The 16459-nt window shown below is 60.5% G+C and overlaps 1 protein-coding gene across 3 annotated transcripts in view; it reads left to right on the top strand.

Moving 5' to 3' along the window:
• Window positions 1-16459, top strand: part of ZNF423 (zinc finger protein 423) — a 300151-nt gene that overhangs the window by 69350 nt on the left and 214342 nt on the right. Inside the window, exon 1 of one of the 3 annotated variants that reach the window (XM_054570316.1) lies at window positions 14189-14208. The exons of the other annotated variants lie outside the window; for them this stretch is intronic. The gene's annotated coding sequence lies outside the window, so the exon portion shown is untranslated. Of the gene's footprint in view, window positions 1-14188; window positions 14209-16459 lie in introns of those variants that run through there. 3 annotated transcript variants of the gene reach the window in all.

Below are 16459 nucleotides of genomic sequence, written 5' to 3'. Positions count from 1 at the left end.
CTTCCTCTCTCTGTCTAAAAATAAATAAATAAAATCTTAAAAAATTGCTGTGGGGACGACTCAGGTCAACGGGGGGACTTTCAGCCCAAACGCGCCCACAGTTTCGTGCATCAGGCACTCCTGTCTCCCCGCCCCTGTCTCCAGAGTTTCTGCCTGCGCCCTCGTTGGAGGTGATTTGCCAGCGAGCCAGGACAGGGACGTGGTCCTGCTGGCGTCCTCGCGGAAGCACCTCGCGCGGCCCCTCTGTGGGCGTCAGCGCGGACCCCACAGCTGCCTGGGAGGCTGCAGAGGGCCCTGGGCTGGCAGCCTGGGAGCCCCCTGAGGGGCTTGAGTGGCAGCCAGACAGGCCTCCCCACCCCAGGAACCATGGGAGGGAGGGACCCGGGGGCAGAGGGGGCTGCCAGGCGGGGACAAAGACAGACCAGGGAGAAACAAAGGACGAGAGGGGACTCCTCACGTTACAACCTGTGGTTTCAAGGAAACCGTGCTTCGCGTCCCCACAATGCTTTGGGATGACCCTCTTAGTTTATCTGATACAAAAGCCCAGGACCTCTGAACTTGCAAGCTGCACCGCCAGGCCAGGTGCGCGCCCCCCCCCCCCCCCCCCCCCCGCCGCCGTCCGGTCCGCGGTTCTGGCCTCGCGGCTTCCCCCACCCGTGCACGGAATGAATTTGAAACAAGAATCGGAGGCAGCCGGCTGCCAAATTTTGAAGCAAACATTTTTCTTTCTGGATTTAAATAATTGCATTGCATCCCCAGCTCTGTTTCTCCTCTCAAACCAGCCCCAAATGACATTTGGCAGGCTAACCGCGGCCGCTTCTATCCCCTCCGCCCTGCGGGGCTTTCTCCGAATATTTTCCTCCACGTCTGAGTCGCTGGCTTTTAAACCCGTTCATTTTTTCTTTTTTGTTCGGGTCTCAAATTTTATTCAATTTAAATTTTATTCCATTTCAGGCTATAAAATCTGCGAAAGTGGCCTTGAAAGGAACAGGGCTTGGCGTGCTGGAAATAGGTTACCTCCAATGCAAATAAAAGGGCCCGGCTTCCGAGGCGAGGAGGCCCCAGGCTGGAAGGGTGTGGGGGCTGGAGGTGCGTGCGGCACTGGGGCGGCGGGAGACCGGGTGGGAAGCACATATATTTGAAATGAAATATTTTGCGGACATATGGAACCAATAGCTTTGCCAAAAGCTCAATTTTGGGGACCGCGTCTTAGGAGCTAAACTTCAATCCGACTATACAAGGTGATTTCTCGCAGACAAATGAAAGCGCCTTTATGCTCTCTAGTCTAAGGGGACTCTTAATACATTTTTAAATTATTTGGCGTTTTGAATTAATTTTCTTAGAATGAAACGAGATTCTTAAATTGGGATCTTATAGGGAAAAGACAGCCAGGTAATTAGTGCGCTGGTCTCCTTTCCTGACATGCGGGTGGGGGGTGGGGTTGAACTCCAACCAAGGTGCACGGAAAATCTATTTTAGGGCAAAAATTTCAAAGTAAGCAACACCATCTGTTCTTTAATTATTTCTCCTTATAAAAAAAAAAAACGTCGCTAAATTTATTTGGGTTACTTAGTTAGAGAGAAATATCTTTAAGACGCTCAGAACCGGAGCTATTAAAGGCAGGTTGTCAGCGCCTGTTTGCCGGGTATCCAAGAACTCAGAATAGTGACGGCTTCTGGGAGTTGACTTTCTTTTCCAGTGCAGCTCGCTCTCAGGCCCGGCCGTCCGCCACCTGGGGACAGTCCTCTGCTGCTGCTGTTTGGGGACGGGGCTGTGGCGTGGGGCGGAGGCGAAGTGTAGCGTTTCCCCTTTCCGTGGGCTGATGGGGCTGCCCCTCAGCCTGGGGTCAGGCCGCGGGGTGTCCGCCTCTTCCAGTGTCCTCGCCACCCATCCATTTGTCCCATTTCCCCATCCATTCCTCCCTCTGACATACATCCGGTGAGGGCTTGCCATGTCCTGTGGAGCATGCCGTCTCGTGGACAAGGGGCAGGTATGAGACACTCGGGCAGGTGAGCTCTGGCAGCCCCATGCAGCCCCCCGCACTCCCTGCGTAGACACCAGCCCATCCAGTTGAGCCCTGGAATGAGATGTACCTTGTGGCCGCTGAGCTCTTGAAAGGTGGCTAGTGCAACGGAGGAGCTGCTATGTTAGGTTTTAAATATTTTTAATTTAAATAGCCGCATGAGGTTGGTGGCCCCTGCCTTGCACAGAGCAGGATCGGCGTCCCCCAGGGCCTTGTTAGGGACGTAGATCCCCAGGCCCCTGCCCCCCACCTGCTGGATCAGAAGTCTCTGGGAGGGGAGCCCAGGAATGTGCGTTGTAACAGTACCTCCAGGGGCTTCGGGGCAGCCTGAGAGGGTGGTAGGCTGTGGCGGGGGGTAGGAGGTGCTGTAATGTGCCTTAGTTTTTTTGGGGGGGCGGGTGGAGCATCAAGGAGTAAGGGAGTTGGGTCTCAAGGGAACAGTGGCTTCCGAGAACAGGGGTGATAGAGCTGAGGCTGTCCTGTGGGTCTCCCGATGCAGGCGGTGGGCCTGGGCGGGGGAGGGTGTGGCGGTGTGACCTTGGGGCCGGGGCACGGCTCACCCCTCCTGTCTGGTGCCCTCGGGAAAGGCCAGTGTGCAGGAGCACGGAGAGGGGGTGTCTGTCACAGAGAAGGGGGGTCGCAGAGGGTGGCAGACAGAAGACCTGCTACGACCCGCTGTGTGATCCTGGACTAGCGTCCTAACCTCTCTGGGCCTTGATAAAATTGGGACAACTGTAGTTTGCTACTTGTTTACCTAATAGAGTCAAAGGACAGATGGCTTAAAACAGCAAGTACAGAGCACATGTGTACCAAGAAAAGCCACTGGGCTATGGGGGTGGCCTCGTGGTCTTGTTTTTAACTTTATTTTAAAACCTCCATGGCTGTAACGCTGCCTGAGGATCCCCCGCCCCAGCACGGAGGTCCCTGTGACTCTGGGGCCCACACCCCGGGAGGGGGTCCTGTTCCGTGTCCCAGGTCCTGCTCTGCCCCCGGCCCCTGTCCCCCTCACTCAGTCTGTAATCGGGATGCCCAGTTCGGGCCAAGAGAGCGCACTTCTGCAAGTGCATTTCAAACTCGTGTAGTCAAATGCCATTTGGGGAAAGACTTCATAGTAATTTTAGCAGCATCTTTTCTGTTGTCTAGACCTAAGATCAGCATTTCAGGGAAAAATGTCGAGACAAACTTTCCCTGGCCACCCTGCGCCCTCCCCGCCCCCCGCCCCCCTCCCCCCCCCCCCCGGAACGGCAGGCGGCCAGGGCCGCAGCCGGGCCGCAGCGCTTTGGTGATCCCTGGAAGACGCCGGACTTATTTTGGGATGGCAAGTGTGGTGGATGCTGCTTTGCTGGAAAGACACCAAATGTCTGATCTCAGCTGGGGGTGGTATTTTGGGGGGATATTAGCAGCTTCTTATCTAAATTAGACACTGTTTTTCTACTGAGAAATCTTTTCAGCCAACGCCATCCTGTGGTCCTTAGGACAGTCCGTGGTTAGCACAGGTTTGTTTGTGCTGTTGTTGGCATTGTCATTAATTTCTGTTTTTCCAGGACTGAAATGCTGCCCATGGCTCTCCTATAGACGAGGACATTTACAATGAACTCTTTGGAATCTCCTATCTAAAAGAATGTCCCGGGAAAGCACTGTTCTACTCAAAGGAATGAATAGCTAATAGTAGAATTCCCGCCGCTGCGATAGGACAGCACAGGACACAGATTTCCACGCACCTCTCCTGTGTTTTTGACTCAATCCCCAAAACCATACTTGGGACCTGTGCGGACACATTGTAACAGAGGTCGCAAACTGGTTGTTGAAGGACCACGCCCCATGCCAGGACAGTGTGTTTCTTTGGCTGCTCGGAATTAAAATTTGCTTGGAATTAGAACACTTAATTCAGGAACATTTGTACAAAAATCTAGATTTCTAGTTTTTCTGCAAAGTGATCAGAAGCACCACCCGCACCGCCCCTGGTCCCGACAGAGCCCCCCTCCCCGGGCGCTTGGCTGGCACGCCGAGTGTTCCTTGAGCTGCGGCCATGACCGCAGCAGGCCCAGCCTGTTTCCTGCTTGCTGTGTGACTTTGCTGCAGTCACTGCGCCTCTTTGGGTGTCAGCGTCCCCATCTGTCCAGCAGGACGTTAGACTGGACAAGTGCTTCCCGACTGCCCGGACGCACCAGCCAGGAGTGGGGGCGGGGGGCGCGCGGGGCCCTGGGCCCCTGCCTCTTTGATCTCTTGTACATGGCATTATTCCTGGAGAGTTGAGGGACCCCACTGCTCAGCAGAGGGTTGGGAAACTCTGAGGTCACTTCCTGTCCTGACGCTGTACCAAGCAAGATCTGCCTTTGCCCAGCTGCTGGGGCGGGGGGGGGCTTCCTATTTTTTCCCCCCAGGGGAATGGTTAGGGGCGGCCGTGCAGGGCAAGGATAATAATACTTTTATTCCTAACAATAATAAACTGAGCAGCATTATTCTCCCACTCAGGTGGATGCTATTTCCCCCGTTTTGCAAATGTAAGAACTGAGGTTCAGAGAGGTTGAGGAACTTGCCGAAGGCCACGCGCTGTGTGCCCTGGCCGGCTGCTCTCCGGGCCCTGAGGCTCGGACGGCGCTGCTCTCCCTGAGGTGCCTTGGAGGGGGTGTGCTGGTGTCTGTGTGTAGGGCAGAGGACCTTTGGAGGGAGGCAGGCTTGTGTTCCATGGCTGCTTTGGAGGAGGCCCCGCCCTGCCTGGACCCAGCCCCGCAGCCCGCCCCCCGCCCCCTGCCCCCCGCCCATTTCTCTCTGGCTGTCCACACTCCCAGGGAAGCCGGCCTCTTCCTGGCTCCCTGCTCACATGCCAGGCTCCCTCCCCACTGACCCGTCTTGGGCCACGCTCCTGGGTTCAGGTGGGGTGGAGAAATGGGGTACTAGCTCCATTAGGCTGTGAGATCTTTGTGTTTCATTGATCGACTGAGTTCCCATATTGGCTTGCAGGACTCTCTGGGTCCCATTGTATAGCCAAGCCAGTCGATTGGGTTGTTCAGGAGGAACTTGGAGGTTGGGGAGTGATTGTGGCCGTTCTCAGGACCAAGCACGTTTCCTGTCTGAGCCGCAGGTGCCCACCTGAGAAAGGTGGGCCCCTGTGTTCTCGCCCTCCCTCCAGTTGCACCGTCGCTGGTAGAACTTTCCAGGGGCCACGGTGCGCTGGGCATTTCGCTCCCCCAGCGGGCAGCTCCTTGGGAGGCAGGCTCATCACGTTTGCTCCACAGGACGGGGCGGAAGAGGCTGTGTTCCAGGCTTCGTCCGCGGTGCCCCCGCGGCTGAGGCCCGGCTGTGACCGTGACCCGGCGCTCAGCCCGGCCGCCTTCAGCCAGCCCCTGGGCCCAGCCCCGCACCTTCCTGAGCGTGGCTGCTTCCTGCGCGCGGCTGCTTCCTGCGCGCTCTGGGGTTTCCCGGAGGAAGAGCCGGGCGTTCGCCTCGCCCTGCTGCCGCGTCCTTCCTCCAGTGAGGAGTTGTCCGCTTTCTTCTCCCAGCCTCTGGGGAAGCTGAGCGAGGCCTCCTCCCTGCTTTCCAAGGCCTTTGGGAGGGCGGGGAGCGTCTATGCGGACCCCGGCTCTCGCCTGGAGAGCTCTTGGTCTTTCCCAGGTGTTTCTGGGTGCGAGATGATGCTGGGACGGTTTCTGTGGTCTCGGGGACTGCGTTGCGCCCCTGCCCCTCAGGGCTCCTTGGTTGCATATGACAGACGTGGGCTCAAGGGGAGGATAAGGGGGAGCTGACGGATGAACAGGAGGGGAAACAGGACCCTGGGAGCCTCGGAGACCCGGAGCGGGACGGGAATGGCTGTTCCCTTTGGGGAACGGGCTGCCGCTGGGGTGAAGCGCCCCCCTCCCCTGTCTCCTATATCCCTCTGTGCAAGGACGGGTGTCTAGGAAGATCTGAGCGCCTAGCAGGGCTGCCTCTCGGGAGGGCAGGGCATTTTGATGGACAGTCTACTGGGGTCCAAGTGGGTGAGAGGTGGCTCCTTAGGGTGCAGCAGGGTCCTGACATCAGAGGCCGGGGTACCCAGTGGGCAATACCCCTGCCCGACTGTCAGGCTGCTCTGGTAGGATGTCCTGCCATCTTGGAAGGTTCCAGCAGCCCTGGGTTGGGGTGCAGGATAAGCTGGGGTGAAGTGGACCGTCGCCCATGGTGGCTTTGGGCTTTGGGCTGGGGTCCGGCGTGTCACGATACTTAGAGGAAGACCTTGGGGACATCCAGTGCAAGAAGGCAGGAACTTCCCGAAGTCCCGCAGCCCAGCAGGGCCAGGCCCGGGGAGGGGACCAAGGAAGGAAGGCACAGCGCTGGTGCCCAGAGGGCAGCCTGGGTACCCCTGGTAGTATGGCAGGGGATTTTAAATAGAACACATAAAACTTAAAAAAAAATTTAATTGCTACTGAATGCACAAGACTCAGAGTTACAACCACCCCTTGGCTACCTACTTCCTCTCCCCAGAGGCCGGTGGCGTTATTAGCTTTTTGTGTCTGGTTCCAGAGAAACTCTGCACATATGTGCACATAGGGAACACGTGTGCCTTTCCCCACCCCGTTCTTGCACCGATGGAAGCAGCCCCACGCTCGTCCCCGTTTCTCTCTTCCCAGCCGGTTAGAAGTGAGTCCTTATCCGTTCACTGAGCTCCAGCGTTGTTTTAAGTTAACTTTTCATTGCTGAAGTCGCACATACCAGGCGCACTGTTCAGCTGGACGAACTTTACGAGCGGCAGGCGTCCCTGGAAGCGGCAACAGCCCCAGACCCTGCCCGGCCAGCTCCCCGGAGCCTGAGCCCCGCCCCGCGGCCCCGCCCCGCGGCCCGGGCCATCCTCTCTTGAAAGTGAGGTTGGAAGACCCATGCACTTATTTTCAAGGGTTTTTGAACAAACTATCGTCAGCGCCCCCAGTGCGAGGGGTCTCAGGTATCACTGCTTTGGATGAAAAGCACTGGGCTCCTACGTGGGAAGACAGCAGAGGTGCCTGGGGTGCTTGATTTCCGGGGGGCGGTGGGGCGAGCCCGAGGTTACCCCTGCGGCCATGGGGGCCTTGTCTCTTCCTGCCACTGCTCTCAACTCCAGGCCCCTGGTTTGTTACGAGACATTCCCCTGTGCTGTGGACACGCCCCTAGGATGGGTGGGGACAGCCTAGCGCGCCCCAGTCTGTGCCAGTGGCCCGCCGTGCCCTCACGCTCCTCCCGTCGCCAATCAGACGCCCAGTGCCCGGAGCACTCAGAGCACGACCAGGCCGGGGGGGCGTGGGGGCGCCCGGGGAGCGGCCCCCCAGGCCCAGTGGTTTGCGGCGGGGTCTTAGGCTGGGAGAGGGCTAGGTTTGAATCCTGACTTGGCCACGTGGTGGCTGTGTGACCGCGGGTGGGCGTCTGCAGCTCTCTGAGCCCTGGTTTCCTCACTCGTGAAATGGGGGTGCTTATAGGCTCTGGCACAGGGTTACGCGAGGGTTATAGTTGCTGCTGCGCGTTGAGCCCCCTGTCCGGCCCTTGATGTACGTGCTCGGTGAGCAGTCACACCTGTCACAGTGGCTGTGCCACCTGAGCTCTTCTGCCTGTCCACAGGCCCAGCGCTGCGAGGGACATGGGCGGGGGAGGTGGCCAGGCCCGCTTCTCCGCCCAGTGAGCCAGCGGCTCTCGGCGGGGCGTGGGGCGCAGGCGCGGGCTCTCTCCCTGGCTGTCTGCGGCAGCTGTCCTGTTCCCAGATCTGGGGTTCCAGGCCTGGTGGCTGTGACGGGCTGGCGGGGCCGGGCAGCTGACAGGCTCCCGGGGGTCAGGATGCCAGCTGCAGCCCCGGGGTGGGGCAGGGAGCCAACTCATCCCTTAACCCATTCTGTTCCTGGGGGGTGCTCTTCCAGGTCCTGAAATGTCTCCTCCACTTCCCTCAGCACCCCCTTGCCCCGCGAATCCCTTCTTAGACCTGGGGTCCCCAGTCTGCGGCACCAGCACTCAAGCTGTCTGTGTGACAGTCGCAATGATTCGTACAAACATTCAGCCCTCTGGCCTCCTGGGATGGCCCAGAAGATGTGACCTGCTGAGCGTAATTCGGGTGGCAGCTGGGCCTGGGCTGGGGGGCGTCGTTCACAGCCCAGCTGTCCCCCTCCCTGGGGTTCATTCTGGTGGCCCTGCCGTCGGTTGAGATCTTGACCTAAGGAAGCCTGTCAAGGTCAACTCCGACGTCCTCTCCTGGCTGAGCCGGGAATTCCCAGGGGCCTTTGTTCTGCTTGTCCCCCTGCTTTGCCAACCGCCTCACTCCCCCCAGAGGACCTCCCCATAGACTCTGCTCATGGAACCCTGTCTCTTCTTTCCTGGAATCTCCCTGGAGTGACTTGCGCTGCTTGGTCCCGGTTTGACCCCTTGAGGCTACAAAGCGAGCTCAGCCCCTGTCCCCCTGACAGCCCTTCAGGTGCCTGCGGCAGCTCCGGCCGAGCCTGCTCCCCTGGGCTGGGCAGCGCTCCTTCCTTTGCTTTCCCCTGGGAAGCGAAGGTTTCGAGACCCCCGTTAGCTGGGGTCCCTTCTTGGCCGCCTCCCGGCGGGCTGTGAATTTCTTGTATCTGGGCTCTGCATCGCTGACTGCTTCCCCCTCCCCAGGGGGCTGGTTTTATTTTTCTCTCTGTGCCCCCGCCTCTGTTGAAATTTTTCTCCTACAACACGGGGGATTCCAAAAGGTAAAAAAGCAGAGGGTTGGGATGACTTCACTCTAACCAGGTGACGGCCGGTGTCTGCTGAGCAGGGTCCTGACCACGAGGGAGGAGGGACAGAGGGACCCCGCTGCACTGGGAGAGGAGTATGGGGACCCGAGGAGGGGCAGGCAAGGAGGGGCCTCTCACCCAGGACTCTGGGGAGGCCTCTTGCAGAGCAGGGGTCAGATGAGGCGTTTTAGGGGATGGGAGCACCAGCAGCCAAGGCCCAGGGGCAGGGAAATGTCTCCTGGAACTTAGGGTTAGTTGGGGGGCGGGGGGCACACGGCCAAGGCCACCCTGCTTCGCACCAGCCGGCCCCCCAGGGCCCCGAGGCGGCCCTGCCAGCAGAGGGCCAGATGTGTTTTCTCGGGGGGTGCAGGGGCGCGTCTCTGTGTGGGTGTCCCCGCGTGATGTGTGGGCTGCTGCGTTGTGATCGGAGGGAGCCAACGGCTTTTCCTGGCCTATCTCTCCACCATCCGCAGCAGAAAGTTAAATAAACACAGCCAAGTATTATCACAGGACGCGAGGAAAATGAACTCGGTCCCCACGGGCGGCCCACATCTGGCAAGTGTGGGGCCTCTCGGGGCGGGGGGATGAGACAGATGTGGCTGGGGCAGGGAAGGCTCGGCGCCCCCCACCCCCCTGCGCCCGGGGCGCGCCTCCTCCCAGGGCTCTGCAGCCTGGGGGCGTGGGGGGTGCGGGCCGCCTGCCGCCAGCAGCCGCCCTTGCCCTTCGGCGGGGCTCCCCCTGCCTTTCCGAGGCTGGTTCTCCCCGGCCCGGCCTAGCTCTGGTGTGGGAACCGGAGCCTGGGACGTAGGCATGTGCCGGGCAGACCCCGAGGCCAGGCAGACCCCGGGGCGGCGAGGCGGCAGGCGCACTTGGGAAGCCGCTGTACCGGTCAAGATTTTCTTTCATCCGCTCAAGGCCGTGGTGGGCCGAGCCGCCTCATGTGGGAGGAAAGCGTGTAGTTGGCTTGTCCCCTGCCACCCTCTGCCCTTCACTGCCCTTGTCACTTGCACTCAGCCTCCCTGAACTTGACTGTGGTGACTTGGTTGGGAGGAAGCGGAGAGGGTGTGCCCTCCTTCCCTCTTTCCTGTCTTCCCTCCCTGTCCCCCTTCCTCCCTCTGCCTCTCTCTCCTTCCCTCCCTCTCTTGCACCCCATTCGTTCATTTATCAGACATCGCCGAGCTCTACACACACCCACATCCCCAAAACGTGATATTTATTCTGTGTTCCCGGACCCAACAGAGATTCAGGTGGCTCAGAGATGAATGAGGTTTTCCGCTTCGTAACTATGTGTCTGTTCTACCCTCTATCAGGAAGATGTTACTTTCTACGTTTATTCTAATACCTGTTAGAAATATTGTTACTAGCACGCCAATGTGTGGCTTCACCCATAGCGCTGCTGAGCAGGAGGCGGGCAGGAAAGGCGTGTAAGAGGGGCAATGTAGACAGGAGCGTCTCTAACTCTTAGTGCAGGGGCTGGTCCCGGGGAGGGGCCGCCAGCCCCGGGGGCCTGCTCAGGGGGACCCCTGCCACGCCCGCCCTGACGGCAGACGTCTGGCCCACGTCAGGCAGGCTGGGGTGACGTAAGCCCCCCTTGGTGGGGCCAGCGGCCAGGTGGAGACGCGCAAGACCTCCTGAGCACGGTGGGTGGGCCGGGGGGCCGTGCTGGGGGACACGTCTGCGCCAGGGCCGTGTCCCCCTCCCGAGTCAGACTTCGGAAAAGTACAACCCCTGAAACAGTGAGGCATTATGGCCGCCCTGGCCCCTGGGACATCGTGTGGAATGACGAGACGTTTGCAAATGGTCATGATGGCTCGTGCCCATGGAAAGCTTGGGGCTTTTGCTCGCAAGACAGAGATGGAGGGCGGGTCTGTGCACATCCAAAGCCAGATGCAAACACTTACACGCACGCGTACACACCACATCAGTTTTCAATAAGAGACTCAGTTTCCTCTCTGCTTGTGTTTACGATAAAGCACGTGTTTAACAAAGTACTGGCCTTCGTTTATAGTATGTTAGCGCAGAGGATGAGTTCTTAGGTTGCTGTGAAATCTGCGTTTTTACTTCATGGTGCTTTTCTGCAAATAAAAGTGGAAAAAGAAGGAGAGAGTGGGATTCTGGTCTCTCACCCCTTCCTTCCTTTTCACCCCAAACAGCAGACAGGCCTGGGCAGGTGCTGCCGGTCCCCTTCTCCCTGGGACCTCGGGCTGATGAACTTGACCCTGGCGGCCCGCCTTCAGGCTCCTTGCGCACCGCGGGCCGCTCCTTCCCTCTCTGCGTGGGATATGGTGGCCACGCGGCGCACGCAGAGTCCGCCCTGGCTCCGTCACCTTCTGTCAGTGTGGGACAGCTGGTCGGTGAGCACCCAGCCCCGCCGCGGAGACGAGACGTGGGAGCCAGACCCCGTCGTAAACCCACATTTATACGCCGCACGGTCCTGGTTAACGAGACCATGCCGGGTGGCTGTAGCAAATGGGATAGATGTGGACTGGGGGCTTAGCCTCAGGGGGAGATGGGATTAAACACGAGGGCAGCCTGGGAGGCCGGGGCCCCCCCAGCGTGAAGGCCCCGGCAGGCGGGTGCCCAGGAGGACAATTTCCGGGAGGCTTCCCAGCCCCGACTGAGCGAGTTCGCTGGGGCGCAGACACGACACTCCTGTTTTGTGTTGCTGAGGGCATGCCAGGTGCTGGGCCCGGCTTTTGGCAGTGGTGTTTCACTTTGTCTTCGAAACAGATGGAGACTTTATCATGCCCGTGTCCTGGGTGGGGGCCCGGGACCCTGAGAGGTGAAGACTTCACCCTGGGTCACACAGCAGGCGGGGGCGGAGGCGCAGTTTGCGATGACCGAGGCTCCCACGCCTGACGCAGGCCTCCACGTGGGCCTCGCAGACCCACCTCTGCAGGGTTCCTAAAAGAGGGGCCACTTCACCCCAACCCAGCCACTGGCTGCAGCTGTTTCCCTGTTGGTCCATCGGCGCGTTTGTTCAGCACAGGCTGGGACGGGGAGCTGGGTGGCGGCGAAGCGAGTGAGCCTTGGAGCCACGCAGACCGGTCGTGCGGACCCCCTCCGGCTGCTTATGTAGTTTATGGTTCAGTTACTTAAAAAACGCCGTAGCTCCTGCTTTCCCCATCTGTACGACGGGCCCGCCCCCCAGCCCCCTTGTAGGACCGCGGCGTGAACGTAAGTGTGACAGGCGCGTGAAGAAGGTGAGTGGTTTTTGTTTTCGGTGTCGCTGATGGGTGCCAGGTGACCTGCAGGGCGGGAAAGAGGAGACAGAGGGTCCCCCTGAAGGGGCCGAGGGTGTCATCAGGGGACACCTATTACGCTGTGGGTGTCCCTTGGCCCTGGGTGCGAGGCTCTGGACCGCACACCTTTGAAGCACTGTCTCATTTTGTCGTCAAAGCTACCTTGCAAGGTATCTGTGCACAGAGAGGCGGCCTGGTTTGCCCAGGCCACACAGCAAACCATAGGGACTGGGACTGGACCCTGAGGCATCTTGCTTTGACCACCGCCTGCTGCAGATGCCAACTTCAGTCTGGGCCCAGGGTGGTTAGGGAGAGCTTCTTGGAGGAGGAGAGCCTGAGCTCTGAGCAGTGTTTCTGACCGGGGTCAAGGGCAGCTCTGTGGCCGATGGCTGACCCCGGGGCCTCGGGCGAGAAGCCCTCGGCCCTCGGCCAGCTCTCCCCGCAGGCAGGACCCAAAGCTGGGCCGGGCGGGCCAGGCCGGGCCAGGCCGGGCCAGGCCAGTGGGGCTGCCTCAGATTTCTCCGTCTCTCAGTTTCCTTGCTGCGGTGAATGCAGTTTGATTTGATTTTCCTGGACTGTATCTTGGAGCAGGAAAACTTTTATTTACATTAGAAAAGAGACCGACAGACTTTGAAGATTTTTACCCACGATCATCATTCTTCCTCAAGTGGGATTTCCATGGTAGTATAAGAGGAAATCAGACTTTTATCGGGGTTGAGGAAGAAACTCAGGCTAGCTCTCTGCAGGCCCCCTCCCCCGAGCTTCCCCTGGGGCCGGGGCTGGGGACAGACGGGCCCCACTTCTGAGCTCGGGCTCTGGGCGGCGGGGTCCTGCCGTCCAGGGCCCGCCTCTCACCTTCCCCGGCTTCCACCCGCCCCTGTGTGTCTACTCTCTGGGCCCTACTGTTTCCAGCTGTTTCTGTCTGGCTCTGAGAATTGAGTTAATTTTGCATCCTCCAGCATGCCGTATACGTTTGCGCATTTGTTCGTTCGTTCATTCATTCATTCATTCATGCATTCGTGCACTGAGACCCTATAACATGCCAGCCCTCAAGGGGCACAATGATGGGAAGGCCTGTCACTATGGAATTCGCAGCCCAGCAGCCGAAGGTCCAAGCCCAAGGCCCGTTCTCACGTCTCTCACAGTGCCGGGCTCGCGTTGTGGGTCACCTGGAGACATCGATGCTCATGAAAGGTGGAAACAGCCAAAGGCACGTCGGCGGCCTGTCTCAGAAGCCGGAAACCAGGCCAACTGTCCAGCAACTCTGCAGCCGGGAGCTTATTCTGGGAATAGTCACGGGTGAGGCGTGTGGCCGCGTGTAGTGAGTGGGTGGAGGTAGCCCAGGTGCCCAGCAGCAGGGCCCCGGTTAAATGAGTCCTGAGCCTCCCGTGGCCGGGCCGAAGCCACGACGCTGTCGGTTCACGTTTGGGATGTGAAAAGACGCTCAGTGTATGCTGCTCACTTAGTAACGGTCCCAGAGCACTTGGCGTTGTTCAGTTGTATGTATTGTTACCACCTTCTGGAAAGTGGTAACAGTGTTTTCACACGTGGAAAAAGTTGTGCTTTTAGTTTCTTCATTTTAACTCACGTGCATTTCCTAGTTTCCAATTGGAATACGTGGGTTACTTTTGTCAGAAACATATGCAAAAGAAAAGATGCTTAGTCTAGGCTGCAGTGAGAAGAGGGAACTCTGGGGGCTCGCAGTCCCCGCCCGCCCCGCCCCGCCCCGCCCCGCCCCGCCTGCCCCAAGCAGAGCCGTGCACAGCCGCCTGCCCCGCCTGCAGCTTTCTCGCCCCTTGAGGTGGTTTACTGCTCAGTCAGGAGCCGCGACACATGATTTCACGTTAGACATGGAGGGTCTGGGTTCTCCGTGTGTCCATCCGGCCTGATGGGGGCGAGGGGGGTTCCCTGTGGGGAGAGGCGGGCGCGCGCCCCTGGCCTGCCTGCCACCTCTGCTGGGACAGGAAGCCTCTCGGGAGGCTCCATCAGGGCCCGAGTGGGCCCCACCCTCCCAGCAGCCGAGCACAGGGGTGCCCTCAGACCTTAGGAACAGCAGCCAAGGCTGGGCCAGTGGAGAAGGCTCCCAAAATAAAATCCACCAGTCCAGTGGTTCTTACACCTTCTTAATATTGGGGAGAACGTTCTAGAAATGTTTGAAAACTATGGATCCTTTTCTCAGGAAAATGCCTGTCTGCACACCTGTCTGGAAGCTGACCTGCAGGGCGGGGCCTCCTCAGACCCTCGAAGCCAGGTGGGCCTGGCGCGGATTTTGGGGAGGAGGGGCTTGGCTGGGACCTGCCGGAGGCCTCAGGGGCACCGGGGTCCTGCCTGCCTTGTCTCTCGCATTCACCTCCCGACTCTGCCCGCCGGCAGCCTGGTCCTCGCGCCCCCCTACCCCTCACCTGCCAACCAGGTCCTGCCTGACCTCGACCCACCTGGCCTGTCCTGGCTCAGCCATTGGGGCCCGGGCCTGGGGTTACCCATGTCCAGAGGCCCGGCACATGGGCCGCGGGTCTCACCGGCATGTCCTCGCTGGTGGCAAGGCCATCCTGGTGCGTGGGACGAGCTACGGGCTCGTTCAGGGCAGGCAGAGGCGTCCCTCAGGAGCCTGCCCTGAGCTGGGGGCCGGTGTCGAGTGACGCTGCCGGGCTTTCGGCCCCCACGGGGCAGCCAGCCACCTGCAGCCTGCGGTGCCAGGGCAGGGGGGACCTGGAGCCCCGGCCTGTCTGCGCCCGGCAGGGCCTCCGCGCCCTCTGAACCCACCCCGAGGGACCATGGCCCGCGCATGCAGGGCCCCCCCCAGGGCGGACACACGCGCGTGAACGCACTTCGGCCGCACCCCGCCTGTGCTCTCCTACTCACCGCGGCCCCTCGCCCTGCCTGCACACTGCCCTGTGCACCGCCCCCCACCCCGTGCTCGCCAATGCCGGTCACTCCCAGGAGGGCGTGTCCCTGGCCCGCCCTCGCAGGGCGGGAGTGTGCGTCTTGGTCTCCATGGTGCCAGGTGTTTTATAAATGAAAAAGCTAGAGGTCGAGCCTGGGGACGTCTCCGGAAAGCACCCAGCCCCCCGGCTGGCAGGGCGGCCTCTGTGGGTGATGTTTGTGTTGGCCACTGCGCCGCCCGGGGTTCCTCCGAGGGCTCCTCCGAGGGCTCCTGCCTCGGCGCTCGCCTCGCCTCTGCGGCGCCGGTCCTCCGGGACGGCTCAGGCCCCGGCAGTGCCTGGCGGCGGCTGTGGGGGCTCCTCCCTGAGCCCGCTGCCCCTGCCCTGCCTCACGGCTGAAGCGGCCAGTCTGCGCGGAAGGGGCAGCTGGAGGGTGGGGACACCCTCTCCCGGTCTCGGTGTCGGGGAGCGCAGAGCCTCGGGATGGTGGTGGTGGGGGCGGCGTTAACGTGTTCTCATCAAGAATGTAGACAGGTGGGGTGCTCATACCTTCGAAAACCAGATTGGGGGCCGGGGCTGGGATGGAGTGGGGGGACGCCAGCTGTCCTGGGAAGAGGGGGTCACGCCCGGGTCGCTAGCCGCGTTGGCCCACGGGGCCCTCGCTCGGGGGCACGTGGTTCCAGAGATGCTGGAGGGAGGCGCGGCCGCATGCCCGCTCTTCCCACCTCCGCAGGCTCGTCACACCCGGGGACAGAGGCTGAGTCCTCCCCAGAGCTCCGACAAGGCAGGCGTTCTCACATCTCTCCGTGGCGGCCGACGCCAGGCCGCTGGGCGGGAGGGACTCGGCACCGTGGGGACACCCTGCAGTTCGAGGACGTGGGAGGTCACGCTTTTCAAGCGAAGAGCATTGAGTGGGCTCACGTGTGGGGGCTGTTTGTCCTGACACATGGAGGACCCTTAGGGACACGGGGCATCTAGAGTCACGCAGAACGACCTGGTACCTGTGGTGGACGAGGCGTGAGACCTCATGGAAGGCGGTCCAGTGAAACGGCCGCCGGGCAGCCTCACAAATTGTCAGCCACCTCCTCGCAGAAGCACAAATGAGTTTGCATAGGGAAAGGGTGGAACGAGGAGGGACCCAGGGCTGGGCGTGGCGGGGAGAGCTGTCGGTGGCTGTCAGCTTCGCCCACGGGCGCTTCGCAGGCCGTCGGGTCGGAGTCGGCCGGGCGAGCGATGCCAGCCTTGCCCGGCGCAAGCCCGCGCTTGTGTGTGGGGCCCGCGTTTGCGCTGCGCCCCAGCTGTGGCTGGCGAAGGGAGACAATAGCTCCGCTCCAGCCCGAGCATCTCTCTGCGTCTCATTGTCTTGATTCCAAGTTTCTGCTCTCAGGACGCAAACTTGGAAAAAAGAGATGTCCCCGTGAGCATCTTTATCCTGTTGCTCATTGCCGGGGACGTCCCCCCTCTTGCTGTTTCTGGGTGTTAAAGAGCACGTTTGCGAGGCTCTGGCTGGGGGGAGTGAGGCGGCGGCAGATGATAAGGGGCCAGGGAGCCGGCGGGCAGGGCCGAGTTCCAAGAGCCGTTCCAGCCCTGACGCCCCCGACCCCACTCCCAGTGCTTGTG

This window comes from Pteronotus mesoamericanus, unplaced genomic scaffold (assembly GCF_021234165.1).
Source record: "Pteronotus mesoamericanus isolate MK-2021 breed Mesoamerican mustached bat unplaced genomic scaffold, CSHL_Meso_final contig_202, whole genome shotgun sequence".
In the NCBI taxonomy this organism is placed as follows: Eukaryota; Metazoa; Chordata; class Mammalia; order Chiroptera; family Mormoopidae; genus Pteronotus; species Pteronotus mesoamericanus.
The sequence above is the reverse complement of the archived record's forward strand: the minus strand, read 5'-3'. Positions and strand labels throughout refer to the sequence as shown.